Below are 23,831 nucleotides of genomic sequence, written 5' to 3' on the forward strand. Positions count from 1 at the left end.
ACATTTGTTCTGGGGAAAAACTTTCTAAGTGGATGGGCTTCCAGGGAAGGTAGCATGCTTCTTATCACTGGAGGTCTTCAAGCCAAGGTTGGATGCTTGCTTGTCATGTGTGTTCCATCAATCAACCAATCAATAAATAAGCATATATTTAGCACATTTTTCTTTTTCTTCTTTCCTTTCCCTTTTTCCTTCCTTATTTCCTTTAAGCATTTTTCTAAGTGACGGGTAGGGAGACAGAGACAAAAGTGAAAATAGACCCTGTTAGAAGCTTAAGGTCCAATGGGATATATATATATTACAATATCTATCTATCTATCTATCTATCTATCTATCTATCTATCTATCTCTATCTCTATATCTGTATCTATATCTATACACAGGTCTAGCTTTGAGATATTGTTTGGTTGAGCTCTCAGAGTCTAGGCACTTATAGCTCCAGATCCTGTACACAGCCATACCATTTTGATCATATTTAGTCCTATGGAGCCTGGTTTCAGTGAGACAGGGCTCCTTTTTCACACATTTATTGACTCATTAAGTCCTTTGGAGAGGTCTAGGAGTTTTGGGGTGCTGGGACCCCAAGATCGCGGTACCGGGCCCTGTCTGAAAGAATTCAACTCAAATCTTCTTCAGCCAGAGGAAAAGTTTGTTAGTGGTAAAACACATAGGCCGGGTGACACCCGTAAAGATGAATGGGCATGAGAGATTCTCAGCCTTGTGGGCCTGAGATTCTCAGCATCTGATGAGGGCCAAGGTGGATCTTAAATACTAAAGTAACTTTGGGTAGCCAGAGAAGGGGGTTGGGAAAAGGGTCTAGGTAACAATTCTAATTGGGGAGGTCTGAGAGATTGAATAGACAATGGGAATAGATAATGGAGGAACAGGAAGGCAGAAGTTTGAAAGGCATCTGCACAAAATCAAGGTGGGGCTAGGACTTTCAAAAGGAGATAAAGGAAGCCCTTTCTGGGGCCTATAGACAAAAGGGAGCCATATTCTTTTAGTGCACATCTGAATAAGATTAAAAGGTAAGGCTAAGGCTTTCAAAGGGAGATGAGGGTCTGGGGCCTGTGAGTCAGATTCCCTTTGGGGCAAAGGGCGAAGATCTTGGCTTGGGCCCCGCACCCATCACTTCACCCCAGGGAACCTAGGTAATAATTTTGATTATAGTAAATTAGATTATGGATCACCATTCTAGGGGATTTCCCCAAAAAAGGAGAAGTAAAAAAAAATTCAATGTATGAACGAATTGAGTATGGGACATTCATAGGGAAAAGAACCAGGCAAGCGACTTTATTGGCAGAGGGAACTTTTGGGTGAAGAAAATGCCTCTACGGATGTAGGTTGGCACTTCCTCTGAAACTTTTGTCTTAGAGAGTTGTCCAGAGCACTGGGAGGTTAAGTGATTTGTCTCAAGTCACACAACCAGCATGTGTCAGGCTTGAACACAAGTTGTTCTGGCTTCAAGATTGGTTCTCTATTCACTATACTACTTCTTATTCTTATATACCAGCAAAAATGGTAAACAGCAAAAAAGCTCGCAATCATGCATTAATAGAACAGTATTAACAGAACATAACCATTGGCCTGATCTGCTGGAGGATGCTACTTTATCTTCATTAGAACACATAGAAGTTTCTAGAATGGCTAATGAGACAGTTTACATTTCACCTTGGCTGGGCACTGTCCAAACAACTCCTGGTGCCTATTACTAGTAAAACATGTCAGAGTTGGGCCAATCTTCCTTCTAGTGGACATCCTAATGCAGATCTTCCCTCTACCTCCTTTAAGCATCAACTCAGAATGTCAGGACCTTTTAAATTCATAAGATTAAATCCAATCCTGGATTCTTGTTCACTTAAGACAAGGAAAGAAAAAAACACAAGAGGGACAAAGACAGTTAAGGGACCTGGAAACTTGCCTAGTTAGGACATCTTTTTTTATAACCATATGGAGGCTGGAGGGAAGATAAGGGAAATCTCTCTAATCAGTCAGTCAATAAGTATTTATTAAGTATTTACTATGATATAACAAGCACTATGCTTGTAAAACAGCCCACCATTTTCACTGATGGAAAGGAAGAGAGAAGTGGAGGGATGGTTCATCCCTTGTGTACATACACTTTTTTTTTTCCTTTTTGGTGAGGCAATCGGGGTTAAGTGACTTGCCCAGGGTCACACAGCTAGGAAGTGTCAAGTGTCTGAGGGCAGATTTGAACTCAAGTCCTCCTGACTTCAAGGCCAGAGCTCTACCCACTGCACCACCTAGCTGCTCCTTGTGTAGATACATTTAATCATCAGTTCTTCTTGCTCAAATGGTCATTCAGGGAACTTCGTCGTCTACCACTGCAAGCCCTTCAGAAAATGAGTTACATACAGCCAGAAACCTTGCCATCCTTTTCTTTTTACCTTCTTAATTCACGGGAAAGGGGACGATACTTTCTGGAACATAGGAGAGACTATCCCATCAAGAATTAGCCGACCTTTTCTTTTACTAGGAAGGAGGCTGGTCCTGAAAGCAGCCAGGTAGGAGAGGAGAGATGAAAATGATGTGTCAGACCATGGCTGATGTTGGGCCTGCAGGATGGAGGCATGCTTTTGTGGGCACTGGTTTTCCAAGACACTTTTGCAAACATTGGAAGCTCGGGGCAGGGTAATGGGAAGGGGGGAGGGAAGGAAACAAGCGTAGATCAAGTACCTACTGTGTGCCAGGCACTGTATTAAGTGCTTTAGACATTATCTCATTTGACTTTCACAATAACTCTGTGAAGTAAGTGCTACTATTATCCCTACTGAAGTAAACAGAGGGTGAGTGACTTGGTTAAGTGACTTGCTCAAGGTCACCCAGCTAGTAAGGTCTTCCTGATTCTAGCTCCAGTGCTCTAGCCATTGTATCACTCAGATACTTAGCTAGCAAAGGGGATGGTGAGGGATTCCTTGTTCAGGGAGAGATACACCCCTTTTTCCCTTCAGAAACTTGGGATTGAGGGATTAGGCATCAGGCCAGGAAGAGGCCCAACCTTGAGAGAGGGAAGTGTAGGGAGGTAACATGAGTCAGCCCCATTGTTACAGCTGCTCATAAAGGACTCTGAGTCCCAAACCTAACAGTGGAGCCAAGAAGAGACTGATAGGAACCTGAAATTAGGGGCATGTTCCTCTGGCAGTGCTCCTGAGGACTCGAGACCACCTCTTCCCACTCTTTACTTCACTTTTGCCTTCAAGAATATGGGGGAAGGATGGGGTTCCTTGAAGGACAGGGAGTCCCAGAGAGGGTAAGGGACCATCCCAGCACACACAGACCCTGGTTTTCTGATTCCTTCATGGCCCTTCTCTCCCTGCCGTCTTTTCCATGTCTCCTCCCTTTCCCTTCTTGGCTTTCCCAACCTGGTCACTTTTCCCTGTGATCTCAAAACCCTGCTCTACCCCCACCCCATGGTCTCCTTTCCTGTTCACCTCCCTTCTTGCTTGCCCCTTTTTTTCTTTCTCCCTCCTGAATCTTTCTCTATATTTCCCCCTATTTCTCTGCCCCATGGCTTCCCCTGTGCATCTCACCTTGTGTCTCACCATTACTCTTCTTTCCCCTCTGCTCCACCTTATTTCTCCCACTAGAGGATGCTGCCTGGTTCTGAGTGGTTGTCTCACCATCTGGGCCTGCTGGGACTGGAGCTTAGAGTTTCTTCAGCCTTGCTCCTGATCTTCCTGACATTTAGCACCTGGATCCTGGGCAAAGCCTTGACCTTTGTCCACCAATGCTATATCAACTGCCGACAGCTTCGATGCTTCCCTGAACCCCCATTACAGAACTGGTTTAAGGGCCATGCAGGACTGGTGAGTGGGGACATCTGGGCTGAGGGCTAGGTCAGGGTGGGAGGCTCAGAGGATAGAGAGGCTGGGGGCTTCAGTGGGTAGAGGGTCTGGGCTTATCAGTGGGAAGAAGGCTTGGGAGAACTAGGGACACATAGCATTGGAGGGCACTAAAGGGCCAAGAGCCTGAGGGATTGAAGGGAACTGAACATTTGAGCCTAGAGCGGGGAATTGAGCAGGTCTTCTCTGGGGAAGGGTTAGCTGGGGGCTCAGTCTCTCTGATGTCCTTGGTGGTGCTAATATAGCAAGAGTCCCCCCTATAATTACTCCCTTCCTCAATAACCTCCATAGGATGGAAAGAGTTTTGCTTTCTCAGTGGGATGTGGACATATGAAGAAGGCAAAGAGCCCAGGTGGAATCTGGGAGCCATCACAGGATGAGGGGGATTTAAACTGAGTCTTTATCAGGGCCACAGGTTCCTCAAAGACTGTTCTCTCCTGTCTCCTCACCTTAGGGCTCCCTCTTACTGGGTTCTTGCCCAAGACATAGCCTCCATTTCCCCACCTACCTGGTCCCCTGTACCCAAGACAGCAGGTCTTTTTACAGTGTGGTTGAGCCTTCCCTGAGCAGATAGGAATCCTCTCCTTTCCTTCATCACTTGAGCTCTTTTCTCTCCTTACTTCTCCTTCCTCCTTCCCCGACCCTTGGTGCCTCACATGAACTGATGCATTGTTGGACTTTGACATCTTTCAAGTTGGAAATTTCCATCCGATCCGAACCAATGCCCATCAGAGACTCTGGGAATTTCAGAGTTGGACTGGACCTCAGAGGGTACCTAAGCTAAGCAAGAATCCACTCTATACTACATTCTCAACAAATGGTCATCTAAACTTCAGTGGGAGACTCCTTGTGACAGTGAACTCACTACCCACTAGAGCAGCCCTTTTCACTCTTGGCAGCTCTAATGGATAGGAAGATATTCCTTACATCAGCCCTTAATTATTCTCTCTGCAGCTTCCTTTATTTGCTCCTGGTTTATTCCCTGGGAGGCAGGCAGAACAAGTCCCCCTTTTCTTCCAGCTATCCAGATGGCTCCCATTATTTCCCCAAACCTTTTCTGCTCCAGACTAGGCATACCAAGTTCCTTCAACTGATTCTGCTGTGGCTTGGTGTACAGTCTCTTTACCTTTCTCTGTAATTCTCTAGATTATCAATGTCTTTTCTAAAACATGGTGCCCAAAACTGAACTCAGTACTCCAGATGTAGCCTGACGTGGACCAAGTACAGTCAGACCATCTTCCTTATTCTTTGACGATCTACTCCTCTTAGTGTTGCCTGAGATTACTATAAGCTCCATTTATTATCATGTTTTAGAATTTTGTCAGGAACTGATGATAATCTCACTGGCCCACGGTTCACAGACTCTATCCATTTCCTGTCATAGTGGATAGAGCACTGGATTTCGAGTCAAGATAACCTGAATGCTGTCTTCTGACTTACTTTCTGTGGTGCTGGACAAGTAATTGAACCTCTCTCAGCCTTAGTTTCCTCATATGCAAAATAGGAATAATAGCGCCTACTCCAAATGGTTGTTGTGAGCAACAAATTAGATAAACTATTCGAACTGTTTTGCAAACCCTAGTTTAGAAATACTAGCTATTGTTATTGTTGTCATTATTACAGTTATTATTTTTTCTTCTTTGGTCATGTGGCACCAATCCTCCTCTCCATGATCTTTACAACAATGGTTTAGCAATCACTTCTAGTTCTTTCAAGCCGATAAGGTGTAGCTTGTCTGATCTTGCTAGACCGTGATCTAGGATTAGGTATCCTTTCCCTACTTATCTTGGGGTTCAGCCCTTCCCATTAGCTATTTTTTTTCTGTCTTCTCTAGTCTAATGCTCATTCTTTTTGGAAGAAAAAACAGACACAAAATAAAGTTGAGTTAGGGTTTCTCACGGTCATCTGTTATCACTATCCTTTGTTATCATTATTGCTGAGCAGCAGTCCTATCCTGGGCAGGTAAGCCATGCAGTGGCTAGAGGGCTGGGCTTGAAATCAGAAAGACCTGACTTCAAATCCTTCCTCATACCCTTACTAGCTGTGTAAGCTTGGGCAAATCATTTAACCTCTGTTTGCCTCAGTTTCCTCAACTTTAAAATGTGAGTAATAATATTACCTACCTCCCAGGGCTGTTGTGAGGATCAAATGAGATAATATTTGTAATAGTACTTAGCACAGTGCCTGGTACATAGTAGACACTACATGAATGCCTACTACTACTACTACTACTACTACTACTACTACTACTACTACTACTACTACTACTACTTTTATTACTACTCCTACTAGCTATTCCTACTTTGGTCTTACTCTTCTTCCCAACATAGCTATGACAACCCTTATGTTGTTTTTAGCATTTATTAGCAGCTAGATTCTCAGCTCATTCTGAACTTATGTTCCTCATACTATTCTTACAGACTACAGCATTCTTTTGTTTTCATTCTCTGTTTTCTGCCTTTCTTTTCATATTCTAGTCATCTGTCACCAGTGGACTAGCCAATGTTAACCCTGAAAAGATTTAGGTTCATGTTCATGTGTGTGTGTGAGGGCATTTTAATTCCAATAACTATTATTTATATAACACTCTAAGATTTGCAAAGAACTTTACATATTTTATCTCTTTTTATCCTCACAAGAACTCTGAGAGGTAGGTGCTGTTATCATCCTTATTTTACAGATGAGGAAATTAAGGCAAACAGAGGTTAGGGAATTTGCCCAGGGTTACACAGCTATTAAGTGTTTGAGGCTAGATTTGAATTCAGGCCTTCCTGACTCCAAGTCCAAAACTCTATCCACTCTATCACCTACCTTTCTCTTAATTTTTTCTGATAGTCCCATTGCTTTTACCATCTTACGTTTTTAAAAATCAGACCAAAGCTTTTATTTTATTCATTTGTTGCATTTAAAATATTCATCAATGACACCTTTGGCCTGAGATTCCTTGCCATAGTCTTAACAACAACGCAACTGCAGCCAACCGCTTTAAGGGGCTTGCCCTCTCTGTCAATTGTACAGAGGCCTACCCATTCACCCAGCTTCTTGTTGTCATCAACCTTGATGAAGCAGATTTGGTGCTCAGCACACAGGGTCTCAACCAACTTCACATACATAGGTTCATACCAGTTGGAAGCAAGAACACAAAGATGGGCTTGGCGTTTGTCCAAGGCTTTGGCAGCTTCACAAATTCCACAAGTTAGGCCATTGTGGATGAGTGCGGTCTTCAGCACTTCTTGCAGTTATTTTAGCATCCATTACACCTCCAGCAGCGGCCATGGCAGCGGTTCACTGGTGAAGCTAAATTTTGAAAACACCCAGGAGTGTCGCCTCATGCTCGACTCAGCTTGTGACAGGGAAAAAGCCATCTTTTTTTTTAGAGTCCCATTTCTGTCTCTTCTATACACATATTTAGGACTGCTATGTTAGAGCCTAAGTTTGGTGGCTCTGTTTTTCATGGTGAAAAGAGTTTTTCGTTCTAAAATTTTTTATAAAAATCTTTCCAAATCTTTTCCATATTTCTTCTAACTGTTATCTTCTTTCCAGTTTTACCTTTAAATGCTTTGTAATGACTTTGTTTAGCTGGGCTTCTCACTTAACTTTCTTTAAACTGATTTGACACCTCCTATTTCTCTCTGTTTCATGATGTAAGATTATTCTTTTTTTAAGCTTCTTTAAAAATTTTTTATAATCAATTAATTAATTAATTTTTAATTTTCAACATTCACTTCCATAAGATTTTGAGTTTTAGATTTTCTCTCCCTCTCTCTTCTCTCCCCTCCCCAAGACAGTATGCAATCTGATATAGGCGCTACTTATACATTCATATTAAACATATTTTCACATTAGTCATGATGTAAAGAATAATTAGAACTAATGGGAGGAACCATGTGAAAGAAGAAACAAAAGAAAACAACAAAAGAAAAGGAGAGGAAATAGTGTGTTTCCATCTGCACTCAGACTCCAAATTTCTTTCTCTGGATGTGGATAGCAATTTCCATCATAAATCTTTTGGAGTTGTCTTAGATCCTTGCATTGCTGAGAAGAGCTTAGTCTTTCAAAGTCAGTCATGGCACAGTGTGGCTACTGTGTACGATGTTCTCCTGGTTCTGCTCACTTCACTCAGCATCAATTCATATAAGTCTTTCCAGGTTTTTCTGAAGTCTGCCTGTTCATCATTTTTTTTAATAGCACAATAGTATTCCATTATATTCATCTACCACAACCTGTTTAGCCATTCCCCAGTTCATGGACATCCCCTCAATGTCCAATTCTTTGCCACCACAAAAAGAGCTGCTATAAATATTTTTTGCACATGTGGGTCCTTTTCCCATTTGTATGATCTCTTTGGTATATAGAACTATGTGCTATTGCTGGGTCAAAGGGTAGATGCAATTTTATAGCCCTTTGGGCTTAGTTCCAAATTGCTCTCCAGAATGGCTCGATCAGATGTGAGATTATTCATAAACTTCCACAACTTTTTGCAGTAAAATTTTATAGACAAGTTAATCTTGTCTTTTATATCTTTTTTTCAGACAAGTCTAAACCTCTGTTACCTATGGCTTCCTCATCTTCCAACCTTGCAAATAAGTCAAGTGTTTGGGTACTAAGATGATCTTTATGCTCTTTGTTCTCCTTTTTGTGGCCATAGGTTTCTATAAATTATATTTCTGTGTGAAAATATTGTAACTGAGACATGTGATTGCAAAAATTGCATAGTCATGGTGATCTGGTATAGACTCCAAGTTGAAGAGTGATCTCCTAAAGATGCTAATATTTGCAGATGACATCATGCTGGTTTGAAAAATTGTAGTTCTCCTGGAAGAGATCCACAAGTACTCTAAAAGATTTGGCCCAACCATTTATGTAGGAAAAAATAAATGGATGTAGAATACCTGCTGTCCAGATTATAACATGCAGTTAGCTAGACAACTTAATGAGTTCACATGTATATGTGTATATATATTTCTATGTATAAATATATACATATGTACATTTTTATCTATCTAATCTATAACTATTTCTTTGACAGACGTTGAAAATAGATAATGATTTAGATCTAGAATTAAGCAGCAAGAGGAGAGCAGGTTGTATTGCCTTTGGGAAATTGCAAAGTTTGCTTGGTGACTCTAAATTCCCAGAAGCAAAGATCCATCTTTAATATGAATATTGTGTGAATGTTATGTGGCTGTGAGTTATGGAACAATATAATTTCTAAGAATTAAAAGTTCATAGCATTCTGAGGGCAATAGAAAGGTGCATATTGGGTATAAGCAGGCCGCAAAATATTATAAAATGAACTCTGAAGAACTGGAAAATGATGCTGTTAAAGAAATTTATGATAGAAAAGAAGATGAGATGGTCATTTGGGAAGAATAAGACATAGATTGCTTGTGTGTTCCTCTGGTATCTCTTCCATGTCAAGAGAAAGCAAGGAAGGCTCCCAGCATGTTGGGTAGACCCTTGGGGTAAACTCAGGGGAGGACATGGACAAGAGTGGCACAGAACAAGCAGGCATGGATTAATTGTAATTCACACAATTAGAAGGAACACTTGAATTGATGAAATCACCAAAGCATTTGATTATTTGAAGATTTTCTGGCAAGTGAACTCTGTGTGGCTTGAGCCCCATTCCAGTATGGAAGCATGGATCTCTAAAATCAACATGGTCTAGATATTTAATTAATATTGTGCTAACAGGAACTGAGGCAAACAACAGCATGGCATCAGCAAAATCATTTAATTGGTATAGGAAGTGATTGTTTGGGATACAAAAGTAATTATTAGAAATATTTTTAGCAACTGTTTGTTAAAAGCAGTATGTTTCAGGCAGCTAGGTGACCCAGTGGATAGAGCTCCAGCCTTGGAATCAGGAGGACTGGAGTTCAAATGTGACCTCAGACACTTTACACTTACTAACTGTGTGACCCTGGGCAAGTCACTTAACCCCGACTGCCTCACCAAAAAAGCAACAAACAAAAAAAAATGAGTATGTTTCCACTTTCCTTTCGCCTATTATATAGCCTGATAAGAAGCTCTCCCCACTCGTTGCTTCCTTCCATTCCCTGTTCCTACTTTCAAGCTTGGGAAAACAGGCTTAAGCCTTCTGTTCCTGCCCCTGATAGATCTCCCAGCTAGTTGCAACATTCCTCTTGGCATAGGTATTGAGGTATACTGGTTGTTTTAAACTAGGCAAGTCACAGCCTCTATGAGCTAGCTTCCTCATCTGTAAAAGGGATAATAATAATAACAACAACAGTAATAACAATAATAATCTCTCCCCACCCTTCTTTTAAACCAAAACAAGACCAGGAATTTGGGTAGTTAAGCCAGCAGGGGCCACTGTGACCTGACCCATGACATCTGAATCTAAACAGGCTAGGTGCAGGGAGTGCATGCCACCATCTTATGGGGCTTGAAGGCTTGGGAAAGCAGCTTGCATCATGTAATAGTCAGTCTGCAGTTGCTCCGGGTAATGGGTCCTTCTGAGCTGCAGACCAACCTCCATGACTCGGAATCTTTACCGTTGCCCCAGCATCAGTCATCCCACTTATGCATCACTACCTTGAATCCTGGCAATCTGAGGAATCCTAACTCTTGACCTGACTTGGTCTTCAGGATTTCACCCTCTTCAATCCCTCACTTCCCTACCCTTGTGTTTGCCTGATTAATGGTAGATATATCTCTCCTGTAGGTTAGTACCCTTTCAGCGCCAATATTCTCTGCTCTAAGCTCCTTCTAGTTCGGATTTCATTTCTATTTATCTATGTCCTAAGATATTTGTATCACATCACGTCCCATTTGTAGCACATGAAGTGCTTACACATATTAAATATGTTTAAGACATTTATTTAAATATTTATTGACTGATTGACTAAAGGACTGGTCGATTTCTGATATTCCATGTTCTAAGGTCCTTTTCACTTCTGAATGTCTGTGTTGGCTATTCTAAGCTTCCTTCCATCTCTCACATTCCGGATCCCTTCCAGTTCTAATGTCCTGAGTCCAAAAGTCTATGATTCTATGGGATCAAATTATAAATAGGTTAGGTCATCACAAGGGTGTGGTAAGGTAAGCAATGGAGGTGGCCTCTACTGTTTCCCTCATTGATTGTTCTGGGACTCCAGCTGCTTACCTGAGTTTCCTTGTCCTATTTCCTATTTTTCCTCTCCTCTCTTTACATCCCTTGTTGCCTTCCCTATGGACTGTGACTTTTCTCTCAATCAATTAGTTGATTAATAAGAATTTCTTAAAGTGCTTGCTTAAGTCACTGTGTCAGTCACTGGGGATGCAAAAACAAAAATAAGATATTCCCTGTCCTCAAGGACATTACATGCTAATAGGTAACAACAACAGCAATAATAATAATTAGCATTTATATAGCTCCTATTTTATGCCAGACATTGTGCTAAGTGCCTTATGAATACTATCTCATTTGATCCTCTTGACAACCTTGGGAGATAGGTGCTATTACTATCCCCATTATACAGCTGAGAAAACTGAGGCAAAAAGAGGTAAGTGACTTCACCAAGATCACATTGCCATTAAGTGTCTGAGGCAGGCTTTGAACTTAGGTCCTCCTGACTTCAGGCCCAGTGCTTCTGTCTTCTGTGCCACTTACCTGCCTCAGATGAAATAACACACGCATATCTAAGACCTATGCAAACTATATATATGTATGTATTCATACACGCAGGAAATATATATGGTACTTTTTTGGAGTAGGAGCAGCGGCAGCTGAGGGTAGGGAATGAATGGGATGTCCCAGTGAAGACTCCTCAGTGTAATTAAGGTTTGGGACAAGGCTGAGTGGGATGAGGAGTCCCATGAAAACTTCTTAGAAGAATAAATAGAAATTGTATTAGACTCAAGGCAGGCATAGCAGCCTGACAGGCCTAAGTTTTGATTTACTAGAAATCACCTGATTTATGGGAATTCAACCCCAAGTACCCTCCCCCCCATGCCATTGTTCAGTGGTTAAAGTTTGCCAAGCCTGGAACTCCTGAAGAAGCCCCCCTGTATTTTGTTGATGCACCTGTTGCTATATTTTGGTCGTGGTGACCTGGCTATACAGTACAGTGTCTAGCTTGACTGCACATCTTTAATTGCTTCTTTGGTATTACTTCAGCAAACTAAGAAATACAGATACATATATTGTGTTCATTGTTTTGTTTTCAGTTTCTATGGACATTGAGAATGTGAGCCAAATAGTGGCTAGTTGGTGGGAGGGGGGAATTTGCCCATTAGGGCTGTTTAATCAGGTCCTTTGCTCCTCTACTTTGTTTCCTTTCATCAGAGTATTCTGGTGGAGGGACACTTCAAATCTCGAGGTTTGAAATAATAATAATAAATTAACTTTCTGTTTCTCCTTGGATACCTCTGTGTGTTCTTTAATTTGAGTGGCATCCCACACAGGAAGAATCAGGAAAAGCTCCATGTAGAAGGCGACACAAGCTTTGAAGGAAGCCAAGTGTTCTGAGAAGAGAGATGGGGAGGCAGTGTATCAGGCAAGAGAGACAGCCAGTGTAAAGGCATGGAGACGGGAGATGTTTGAAGTACAATAAAAAGTCTACTTTGATTAGTTTGTATAGTGTGTGGCAAGGAGTAATATGTAATTTGCTGGAAATCTAAGTTGGGGCATGGTTTTGAAGAGCTTTATAAGCCAAATGGAGGCAATAGGGAGCCACTGATGTTTGTTGAGTAGGGGAGTGACATGGTTTGACCTGTGTTGGCCTCTTGTTGCTCCTTGTGTTGCTCCTCATTGCTCCTAGAATAGAAGGTAAATTCTCACTTAACATGTAAAAAACCATAATCTGAGAGACAGTATGGTGTAGCAGATAGACAGAAGGACTCATAACAAGCAAGACTCACCTTTGACCCCTTCCCTCCCCTCAGGACAAAGGGACAAGACACCGCTCCATTGGGGTGGGTAGCCCAGGGGCACTTGCCCAACTGTCTGTAGCTCTAAGAAGTGCAGCCAGCTGCTCCACTTTTCTTCCCACCCCCACTCGAGAGCAGAAGGCAGTGGGGCTGGTCTGGACTAGTGAAGTCTTGGTATTTTGTCTAATAAGCAATGAGAAATGAGGGCAGGGACCCAGGAAACTTAACTCTAACCATGCCATAGCAAGCGAGTGGCCCGGGATGTGGAGACTGTCACCTGAATCTTAGCATTCTTGCGTCCTATGAGCTGGGACCAGGGACCACTTAAGCAGGTTTTCACCAGCTCCCAGTCTCTTTATCTGTCAGTGCCCCAGGCATTCCCAGGCTGGAAACTGCTGATTTGCACTGGCCCAGGGAGATTCCTCCCTTAGAGCATCCTGCTTGGATTCAATCACAGGTTCATAGGACCAGGCTTAACCACCTCCCCCTCACCAAAAAAAGAAAAAACAAAACCAAACCTCAAAAACCCCCAAACCTGGCACTAGACTGATTTCATCTCACTCTCCTTCACTAATTCTATGTTCCAGCTAAACTTGTTTAATTATTGTAGACCTTGACATCCCAATTCCTGCTGTGCCTTTATACTGTCTGTCTCCCAGCTGCTTCTAGGTGTTCTTAATGTCCTTCAAGGTCTTACTGATATGCATTTTCTAAGGGAAGCCTCTTCTACTGTTAGTGCATTCTTTCTCCTTAAATTATCTTGTATTCGGGTCTCTGCACATGCCTATAATAGTCTGGATGCTTCTTGAGGGCAGGGACTGTTTTTGTTTTTGTTTTATATTTCTAGCGCTTAGCGTGATGTCTAGATGTCGTAGGTAATTGTTGTTCCTGTATTTTACTCATGTCCCCCTCTTCCTGACTCCATTCGAAGTTTTCTTGGCAAAGATACTGGAGTGGTTTGCCATTTCTTTCTTCAGCTCATTTTACAGATGAGGAAACTGAGGCAAACAGAGTTAAGTGACTTTCCTGGGGTCATACAGGTAAGTTAGTGTCTGAGGTTGGATGTGAACTCAAGAAGATAATTCTTCCTGCCTCCAGGCCTGGTACTCTATCCATTGTGCCACCTATCTGCCCTATGTCATAGATATTTCATAAAATTGGAAAATTATAGAATTTCAGAGTTGGAGGGGACCATGGAGGCCATCAAGTCCCATTCAAACCTGAAAAAGAAGTATTTTTTTAAGAAAAAATTCATTTTTCCCCAATTGCATGTAAAAACAATTTTTAACATTCTTTTAAAAAAATTTTTGAGTTCCAAATTCCCTCCTTCCCTTCCTCCACTTCCTGAGACAATAAACTATTTGATGTAGGTTGTGTAATCGTGTGCGCTTATGCAAAACATATTTCCATTTTAATCATGTTGTGAATAAAAACACAGACAAAAAAAAACCCATGAAAAAATGAAGAAAGTGAAAAATAGTATGCTTTGATCTGCATTTAAACTCCACCAGTTCTTTCTCGGAGGTGGAGAGCATATTTCATCATGAGTCCTTCACAATTGTCTTGGATCATGGTATTGCTGAGAATAGCTAAGCCAACAGTATTGTTCTTACTGTGTATGATATTCTACTGATTCTGCTTACTTCACTTTGCTTCAGTTCGTACAAGTCTTTCCAGGTTTTTCTGAAATCATCCTGCTCATCATTTCTTATAGCACATAGTATTCCATTACAATTATATACCACAACTTGTTCAACTATTCCCCAATTGATGAGCATTCCTTCAATTTCCAATTCTTAGCTACTATAAAAAGAGTTGCTATAAGTATTTTTATTGTACAAATAGGTCCCTTTTCTTTTTCTTTTTCTTTTTTTAAATCTCTCTGGGATATAGACCTAGTCATCTCATTGCTGAGTCAAAGGGTATGCATATTTTTATAGCCCTTGGACATAGTTCCAAGTTGCCCTCCAGGATGGTTGGATCAGTTCACAACTCCAGCAACAGTGCATCAGTGTCCAAATTTTCCCACATCCCCTCCAACATTTATCATTTTCCTGAAAAAGAACTGAAAAAGTATGGTATATACAATCTATGGTCAGCCAGCTGTCATGGGAAAAATATTCCTACTGAGTTCTGTAAAATGAGCTAGAGAAGGAACTAGCAAACCACTCCAGCATCTTTGCCAAGAAAACCCCAAATGGGGTCATGAAGAAATGACTGAACAACAACAAATAATTGCTTATTTCCTATTTCTCCTAAGGTCTCTTCTAGCTCTAAATCTACATTCATAAATCACAGGATCTATTCCTGTTAAATATCTTATTAGAGTCAGTCCAACATTCTAGTTTATGATCTTTTGAAATCTTGACTTTCAAGTCTGAGGAAACTCAGACTGAGAGAGGTTAAGTGACTTTCCTGGGGTCATAAAGCTTGTAAGTGTTTGAGATAGGATTTAAACTCAGTCCAGAGCTCTTACCCATTGCACCACCTAGAATAGTTGTTAGTTCCTGTAAATAATTAAACTGATTGCAAATGAACCCTGAGGACATATGGTTGTTTGTGGAGAGAGATATAGACTTAAGTAAGTAAGCCTCTAGGGATCAGGAAGGTTATCACTGTACTGTTTGTGAAGTTTCCCCTATGTGTCTTTCCTGATATAATTCTTAGAGTGCTGTGATTGTCCTTTCCCTTGTTTACTTGGTGCTATGTGGCTCCACCTGGTAGCTCCTCTGTGGTTGGGGAGTTCTCATTCTAGTACAGGCTGCTCTGTATAAGACTGTTCTTAAACAACATCTAAGGTATCTCTGAAAAGGTAATTGCCTGAGACTTGGATCAGTCTCTTCTGGTTGTGTTTGAGAGATTCAAATATAATAGAGAACAGTAAGCGTAGGAGGAAAGCACCGAGAGACTTTTTATTTCCGAGACCTGGAGCAGCTGACCCCTGTCTTTCAAGCCTCAGCTAAAATCCCACCTTCTACAGGAAGACTTTCCCAGTCCCTCTGAGTTCTAGTGCCTTCCCTCTGTTGACTATATCCTATTTATCCTGTATATAGCATGTCTACATTGGCTATTTGCATGTGGTCTCCTCTATTAGATTGTGGGTTCCTTGAGAGCTGGTACTGTCTTTTATCTTTCTTTGTATCCTTGGTTCTTGGCAGAGTGCCTGGCACATAGCAGTAAATTTTTAATTAATTAGTTATCAGTTAAATTAGTAAATGTTTATTGAATGACTATCTTATGGTTTAACCTGACCTAACCTGGGTGATGGGGTTTGATGTTATGTTAGAGGCTGGACCCTTATGTCTTCTTCCTCAGCTCCAAGGTGTGGCCCCTCAGAGAAGCTCAATGTCCATCTCTGCAGCCCCAAGCTGGGTGGGATGGTATTAGCTGCCACACAAGTCTCGAGAGGTCCTTGGTACCTTAGCTTCAGGTTAAATGGAAACAGGACTCATCATGGAACTCTGTGGTTTCCTACTCAGCTGCTCAATCTTTTCAAGAGACTGGGGGTGTCACTTTCCTCATCCCCTGTCAGAATGTTGGTGTTTTGTGGTGTTGGCTCCTAGGGAAGGTTCTTGGCTCTGGAAGAGCATCTTAGCTTTATTCCCACGTGTATCAGGGATAAGGCCACTTCTCCATTCCATTGGCACCACCTATTCAGCCCTTCAGTTCTGCCCTTTGTGGGACCTTGTTGGACCCTACAGGCTGTAATGTTCTAGATTCTCTTCTCTTCTCCAGTGTCTGGAGGGTTTCTAGGATTTCAAGGGTTCCCTTAATGATGGGGAAATACACAGAGAAAGTTGAAAGGAAGGTAGACCAGTGATTTGAGTTCATCCTCTTCACAGTGATCTTCTCCTCTAAGAAACACTGGAGTATCTGCTGGGGATTCCCCTTTCCTGCCCCCTCTGTCCACCCCATTCCATGCCACCAATCAGCTCTGATCAAGGGACTCCGAACTTCTGAACCTCTGAAACTCACAGGGTAGTTTCTTTGGATAGAGTGGGGCACATTCATTTAGGTATTGATGCTTATTCACCTAAGACCATGACAGCATAAACACAAAAGAGGCAGATCTAAAGTCCAGGCTCAGGCCTCCCCCCAGGTCTCCACCTTCCCCACGGGGTAATGTCCAATGAGACCTCCAACTGAGGGTGGCTGAGCAGGACATGTACTTTAGCTGCCGTGTGCTGTGGTCACATGGGGCTAAAGGATGGAAAAGAGTGAGGTGCAATTCGACCTGCCCTCTTCATAGGAAGTCCTAGAGTTGTATGATGCCAGCTCAAGGGTCAAAGGAAGACTGATCAAGAGAGGCAGAGTCACTGCCCTTTTCAAGATCCATTATTCTGTCTGTTCTCCTGGCTCAGTGGACAGTGTTAATACTCTTCAGCACTGAGTCACTCACATGTGGACAGTTAGAAGCAGAAAGTGAATCTTTGCACATGCTCTATGTAATCCCATTATATATGAAATAGGATTACTCACACATAGGACTTTCTTTCTTTCTTTCTTTCTTTCTTTCTTTCTTTCTTTCTTTCTTTCTTTCTTTCTTTCTTTCTTTCTTTTTCTTTCTTTCTCTCTCTCTCTTTCTTTCTTTCTTTCTTTCTTTCTTTCTCTCTCTTCCTTCCTCCTTTTTCTTTCTCCTTCCTTTCTCTCTTTCTTTTTCTTTCTCCTTCCTTTCTCTCTTTTCTCTTCCTTCCTTTCTTTTTCTTTCTCCTTCCCTTCTCTCTCTTTCTTTTTCTTTCTTTTCTTCTTTCTTTTTCTTTCTTTCTTTCTTTTTTCCCCTTTTCTTTCTTTTCTATAACCAAGATAACTAGGTCAAAGGGTATGGATCAGGTAATGACTTTTCTTAGATAATTATAAACTGTTTAGAATGATTGAATCAGTTCACAATTCTACCAACAGTGTATTGTTGTTCCTGTCTTTTCATAGCATTGAATGCATTTGCTATCATCTTTTCCATGTTGATAAGTGAACCCGCAGAGTTTTAAACTTGCATTTCTCTTATTAGTGATTTGGAGAATTTTTCATATATTTGCTGCTCATCATTTCTTCTAAAAACTGTTGGTACCTTTTGACCACTTATTTATTGGGGCAATGGCTCTTGGTCCTACATATTTGTGTCAGTTCTCTATATATCTTGGATACCATACATTTATCTAAGGAGTTATAGCAAAGGTTTTTTTTTTCAGTCTAGGAGTTACTGTCTTTAATTATTGAAGGGCTGTCATAGTGTGGAAAGCAAGGAAGAGAAATTGGAATTGTCCACTTGACCACAGTGGGTACAACTACGAGTAATGGATGGAAAGTATAGAGAGACTGATTTAGGCTTGAAGTTAGGGAAAGCTTCCTATCAATAATGGCCGCCTTAAAATGGGGTGAACTCTCTTGAGAAAGTAGAAGCTTCCCCCTCACTGGAGCTCCTCAAAAAGAAACACAAAGTCTACTTGTTGAGCATGTTGTCCACTAGATTTTTGTTTGGGTGCATGTTAGATTAGATGGCCTCTGGAGTCCCTACAATTCTGAGACTCTGTACCAGGCTTGGACCGTTTCTATGGTGCTACATACCCTCTCATGCTGGTTGCATGAGGGAGATGGCCCTCAGAAAAGCCCATGCGTCTGTATCCCTTTTGGAATCTTCAGCCTTTTCCTGCCCATGGCAGGTTTGGCACTTCCTTAAAGTTTGTTTGAAAGTGCTGATTCTTCCTGTTGCTTTATTTGCAGATCAAACCCTCTGAAGAAGGTATAAAGAATATTATTAAGTTTGTGACCACTTTCAGGGAGGTCTTTCTAATGTGGGGTGGACCCATCCACCCAATTGTTTTCATCTGCCACCCAGACTACATCAGGCCTGTCACATCAGCTTCAGGTATGTAAACCCCAAGGATCCTGGTTACCGTGGCAACATCTATCCCTGCCTGCCTCCTCAGCTAGCTATTCACCAACCCTCCCACTGACATATATGATCATAGAGCACCTAATACAGGGAGAAAAATCAATAGTTCTTGCCTTCAAGAACTTTTCTCCTCGGGACAGGTGCAATAAAAGCTGCTAGATGTAAAAAGAGGGAATAGGGAAGGGTTGAAGAATGGAAATATGATGGAAGGGGAAGAAGAAGGAGACAGTGGTGGGAGAAATAAAGGATGAGGGACAAAGAAGGAGGGAGTGGACAGAGGAGAAAGATAGAAGCTAGAAGCGAGAGAGAAGTTGAAAGGAGGAAAGAAAACAATGATGAGAGACTCAATGTTAGGAAGTTCCATCTGATATCTAGAGTGTCCAGGATGCAGAGGAAAGTTAGGAAATAGTAATAAAATTTATCAAGCACTATGTGCCAGGCAGTGTGCTAAGCATTGAGGATGCAAAGAAAGGTGAAAGACAGTTCCTGTTGTATATCTCTGCATCTATGTCTATATCCATTTCTATCTCTATAGATTTCTATATTTATATCCATATCTATCTATCTCCACCTCTATAGCTGTATCTATATCTGTAATACATTGGAACCAATAGTCCAGTCAAGGCACTAGAATTATAGTGCCTTGGGAAAGACTTCTTGTAGAAGGTGGAGTTTTAGCTGGGACTTGAAGTAAGTCATTTAAGCCACAAAGTGGAGATGAAGAAGGAGAGCTTTCTAGGAGTGGGAGATAGTCAATGAAAACACCTGAAGTTGTCTCATGTACAGCAAGGAGGACAGCATCAATGAACTGCAGGTACAAGGAGAAGAGTAAGGTAAAAGAAAACTGAAAGGCAGTGGTGGGGCAGCTTGTGAAGAGCTTTGAACACCAAGCAGAGGGTCTTATATACTCTGGTTCAAAGAGAGCAGTGGGAACCCTTAGCATTCCTCCTCTTTCACCCAGTCCATGATCTTTGGTTCCAACTCCCTCACAAGGGGAAGATGGCTTAGGGCTGGAAGAATCTTAGCATTGGACAGGACCAGAGCCACCAAACACAGTCACCACTGTAGCTCAGTTTAGCTTCTCTAGGGGTCAAGCTGTGGATGGACAATCGATATAGTAAAAAATAAAATAGAAGCAAAAGAGAACACTGCATTTCTTTTGGTAAATTGTGTAGTGCTTTCAAAGACCCCAGGTTTTTCCCTGAAACTAAATCTCATTTTTTAAAAAACAATAATTCTGCTGGTGGTACTGTATAGCCATGAATCATAGAACACCATGATCAAATGCCCCCATGTGTATGTGTAATACATTATATGTATAATCCGTGTACATATAGCTCTCATGAGCTCACCCTTGCCTTCTCCTTCACAAATAGCGTGTAAGTTTTTCAACAGCAGAAATTATTTTGTTTTCATCTTTGTATCATTAGCACCTGGCACAGTATCTAGCATAAAGGAGGAGCTTAATAAATTGCTCCTGCTTATGATATGCCAGCCACTATACTAAGAGTGAATACAAATACAAGCAACCCCACCCCCAAAAATAATCCCATAGTCCCTGCCTTTAAGGAGCTGACATTTTAATGAGGGGAAAGGGGAGAGAAAGATGAGGGAAGGGAGATTCAGAAGCCAAGCTAGGAGAGGAATGAAGGAAGGCCGGTCTGGGCCCCTCTTCAAAACGGAGACCCCAGAAATCAGTCATGGCAAAAGAGGGGCCACAGAGGTAGAGGGATGTTAGAGGGTGAAAGGGTCACAGGGGATGAGGGAAGCTCCAGTGTGAGAGGGCATCCGAGGCATGGTGGAGAAATCAAACATACCTAGGAGAATGACCAGGAGTTCTTAAATAAGACACATAGAAATATTGAAATATTGGAAAAGCAAGCTTTCCTTACTGATCATCTGCAAGGCCATGTCTGGGCCCGTTTCTGGGTGGTATCTGAGGAATAAGAAGCCAGATCTGGGTCATGCGTTGGCCATTCCCAGGGTGCTTTGGGCCAAGCTTGGGGCCTTCTTTGAATCTTGCCCAGGTAGGACATCAGGCTATATCTGGTTGTTCTCCCACATTAAGCCTCCTGCTCTTGCCCTCCACCCAACATTATTTGCTTTTCACCTTGATCTCTGCTGTCCTCTTGCTTTCTCTACCCTTTCTGTGTTGAACTTAGGAGGAAGTTGTTTTGCGGTTGGGGATGGGTAATGGCAAAGGAAAGGAAGCTCCAGCCTCCTATGTCCCAGCTTGCGATTGAGTTCCCCTCCCTTCTCTTCCCTCTTGGCTATCTCGTGGCACATTCCTCCCCCATCTTCACCATATGATCTTTACACCACCCCTTGAAATAACACATATGTCTCAACAGCCAATATCGCACCCAAGGACAAGCTTTTTTATGGATTCTTCAAGCCTTGGCTGGGTGAGTGATGGTTAGGGCAGAAGCACTAGGAATTGAGAAGGCAACTGAGGAGAAAAGTTTAAGATGCTTTTGACCAAGGAGCTCATTGAACTAAAGGATTGAATATTAATGGACTAAGGGAGAATAGAATCCTGGGAGGATTAGTGTTTGGGTAATAATGGGTTGAAGGCTAGTAGTTGTGGGTGAGAGATTTAGGAATAGGGATAAGTAAAGAATTGGTGAGGGGCCTAGATGGGGGGGGGATGTGCTGTGGGATCTGTGTGTGGGGTAAGGGTCCTGCGTAGTGTTATTATGGTCTGGGCATGATCTTCTTCCACCATCTTTCTCCCAGGAGATGGGCTGCTTCTGAGCAAAGGAGACAAATGGAGCCAGCATCGGCGCCTGCTGACCCAGCTTTTCACTTTGACATCCTCAAACCCTACATAAAGATTTTCAACAAGTCCACTGACATCATGCATGTAAGACTGGAAAAGCTGTGGGTAGATGGGAGGAGACCCCAAGAGGCCAGCAGCTTATGTGGAGTGAATTCATTGTTAGATCACCTTGTATTGCAACAGGTGTGATGGTGTCCATGACTACAGCAAGGTGACCAAGGCTTTTCCCCTATAGAAAAAAAGAAATTAGAGGTTGCTACAGTGATTCAGTAGGGAATAAGCAGAGTTTAGGATCTAGTTATCAACAATTATTAGTTAAAGGAGAGATCCAACAAAGGTAGACTTGGGTAAGGTCCTACTTCGTACCCTCACCCCCAGGTTGCACCTTAGTCTTTTGTGGTATCTCCCCTGAGCCCCAAATGATGGTGCATTTAGTCTACTTTATCTCAGCTACCATTTGTTGTTGGGATTATTGGTGCAAAAGTGCCTAGTTATGCCTCTCATCTATCCCACCACTCTCTTTCCTTGAATTTAGCCTGAGGGGGTTGAAGTGGTGGAACAGAACCCACGGCCACCATCACATATAAGTCTTCTCCAGTACTTGCCCTTTCAGTTCAGTTTTCTGTCCATGACCTCATCTCCTCCCAGCATCTTATGAGGCAGAGAGACCAGTGTTAATCATCCCCATTTTAACAGATGAAGAAGGAAGTTGCTGGGGTTGCACAAAATAGTTCACACAGCAGCATAACTCAGATTGCACCTCAGTTCTCCTGACTCCTAGCCAATGACTCCCTTTTACCCTAAGGAGAGCTCTGAATGTGATCTATAGCCCCCACTTGGTTCCCTATGACAAAAAGAGATCCTTCTCTTGCTTTCACTAGCCTTTTACAGAGGCTCAGGACAAAGGTTCGGCTCCTGGGAAGAGTCCAGATTCACACTTATGATTTCTTTCTTGGGCAGATGAATTGGAGACAACTGTATGTTGGGGGCAGCATCCGCCTGAATGTTTTTGAGCACATCAGCCTCATGACCCTGGACAGCTTGCAGAAATGTGTCTTCAGCCATGACAGCCACTGTCAGGAGTAAGTCTCAGCCCAGCTCTTGACTTTGAGGGCATAGGAACTAGAGGCAACATAGCCACAGTGTGCAGGGAAAGGAAGAACTCTATTGAAGAGGAATGCTCACTGTTAGGGTTGAGATTTAGGATGGTGAAGGAAGAGTGGCAGATCAAACTTAACATGGAACCTGGAGGCCCTATACTAGCTATGTGTGTCTTTAATATTCTAAACCCCATCCCTGATCTACTTCCTTAGAGGGAGGTACATTGCCTTCAGTATCTCCCCAGACTAGTCTTGGTAAGGCACTAGTGACTATTTCATCATCAACCATTTACAAATATGGCAATTCCAGTGTCGTAGGAACTTCATGCATTTATTATGTTCCTACTGGGTACCAGGTACTGTGCTAAGCACTGACCTTACAAAGATATCAGTGAAATAGTCCCTACACTCAAGTAGATTATGGTCTATAGGAGGAAACAACAAGTACATTAAAAAAGTCTAAAAAATAAATATACATAAATAAACTTTTGGGAGTGAGGCACTCACTTGTCACCCCTTCTGATTCTCTTTCTGGTTCAGTTCCCCCTTTCCTTCACCTATGGGTACCTGATGTCCCCAGTGAGAGTTTTCTTTGTAATAGTATCAGTGAGTGATTCCAGACAGATCCTCTGGATGAGGCAGATACCTGGGGAAGGGCAATGGGAGAAGGTCCATGGGAGAATTGTCCCCAGTGGTCAATGTACTGGCTGCCATGAAGAGCATGGTGTGAAGAAGTACTTGGTCACAGGTCAGGAGAGCAGATACTGGAAGAATGAAAGAGAGACAAGATAGCACCCCAGTCTCAGAGGCATGCCAGTAAAGAAGAAATAGAGGTGTCAGGGAAAGTGCAGTTGGTGTCAAGCAACCTGAATTTAAATCTGGGTTTTAAGATAATCAGTTCAGTTCTCATTTTATAGTTGAGGAAACTGGGCAAACAGAGGTTCAGTGACTTTCCACATAGCTAGTAAATTTCTGAGGCCAGATTTGAACTCAAGTCTTTCTGCCTCCAGTTGCAGAGCTCTATAAATTGTGCCACCTAGCTGTCACTCAGCCTGGTTTTCAAAAAGTGGGCCATGAGTTTTTGGTAGGCATGCCTTGAATTGTATTGGCTTCATATTAGCAATTGTATATACACATGTAAGTAGTTTGATTCTCCAGTTATGTGCCAAAATTCTTTCTGGCAAAGAATATTATGCTGTGATTAAAAAAATAAGTTGTGAACCACTGGCCCAGATATCAGCACAATCATCAAAGATGGTTCATTGTTCTGTTGGGCAGGAAGGCAGAATCTGCTGCCATTCTCTCTTCCCATCTGAAGTTGTCTG

The 23,831-nt window shown here is 42.1% G+C and overlaps 2 pseudogenes across 1 annotated transcript in view; one reads left to right on the forward strand and one right to left on the reverse strand.

Annotated features, from left to right (window-relative positions):
- LOC110196135 (cytochrome P450 4F2-like) overlaps positions 1 to 23,831 on the forward strand; it is a 50,874-nt pseudogene that overhangs the window by 20,705 nt on the left and 6,338 nt on the right. Inside the window, exons 2-6 of the transcript XR_013486426.1 lie at positions 3,606 to 3,824; positions 18,456 to 18,600; positions 20,979 to 21,032; positions 21,364 to 21,490; positions 22,367 to 22,488. The product of XR_013486426.1 is annotated as a cytochrome P450 4F2-like (transcript). The remainder of the gene's footprint in view (positions 1 to 3,605; positions 3,825 to 18,455; positions 18,601 to 20,978; positions 21,033 to 21,363; positions 21,491 to 22,366; positions 22,489 to 23,831) is intronic.
- Positions 6,753 to 7,136, reverse strand: LOC110196098 (small ribosomal subunit protein eS12 pseudogene; annotated as a pseudogene).

The sequence above is a fragment of the Phascolarctos cinereus genome, unplaced genomic scaffold (genome assembly GCF_003287225.1).
Source record: "Phascolarctos cinereus isolate Bilbo 61053 unplaced genomic scaffold, phaCin_HiC Scaffold_4;HRSCAF=312, whole genome shotgun sequence".
In the NCBI taxonomy this organism is placed as follows: domain Eukaryota; kingdom Metazoa; phylum Chordata; class Mammalia; order Diprotodontia; family Phascolarctidae; genus Phascolarctos; species Phascolarctos cinereus.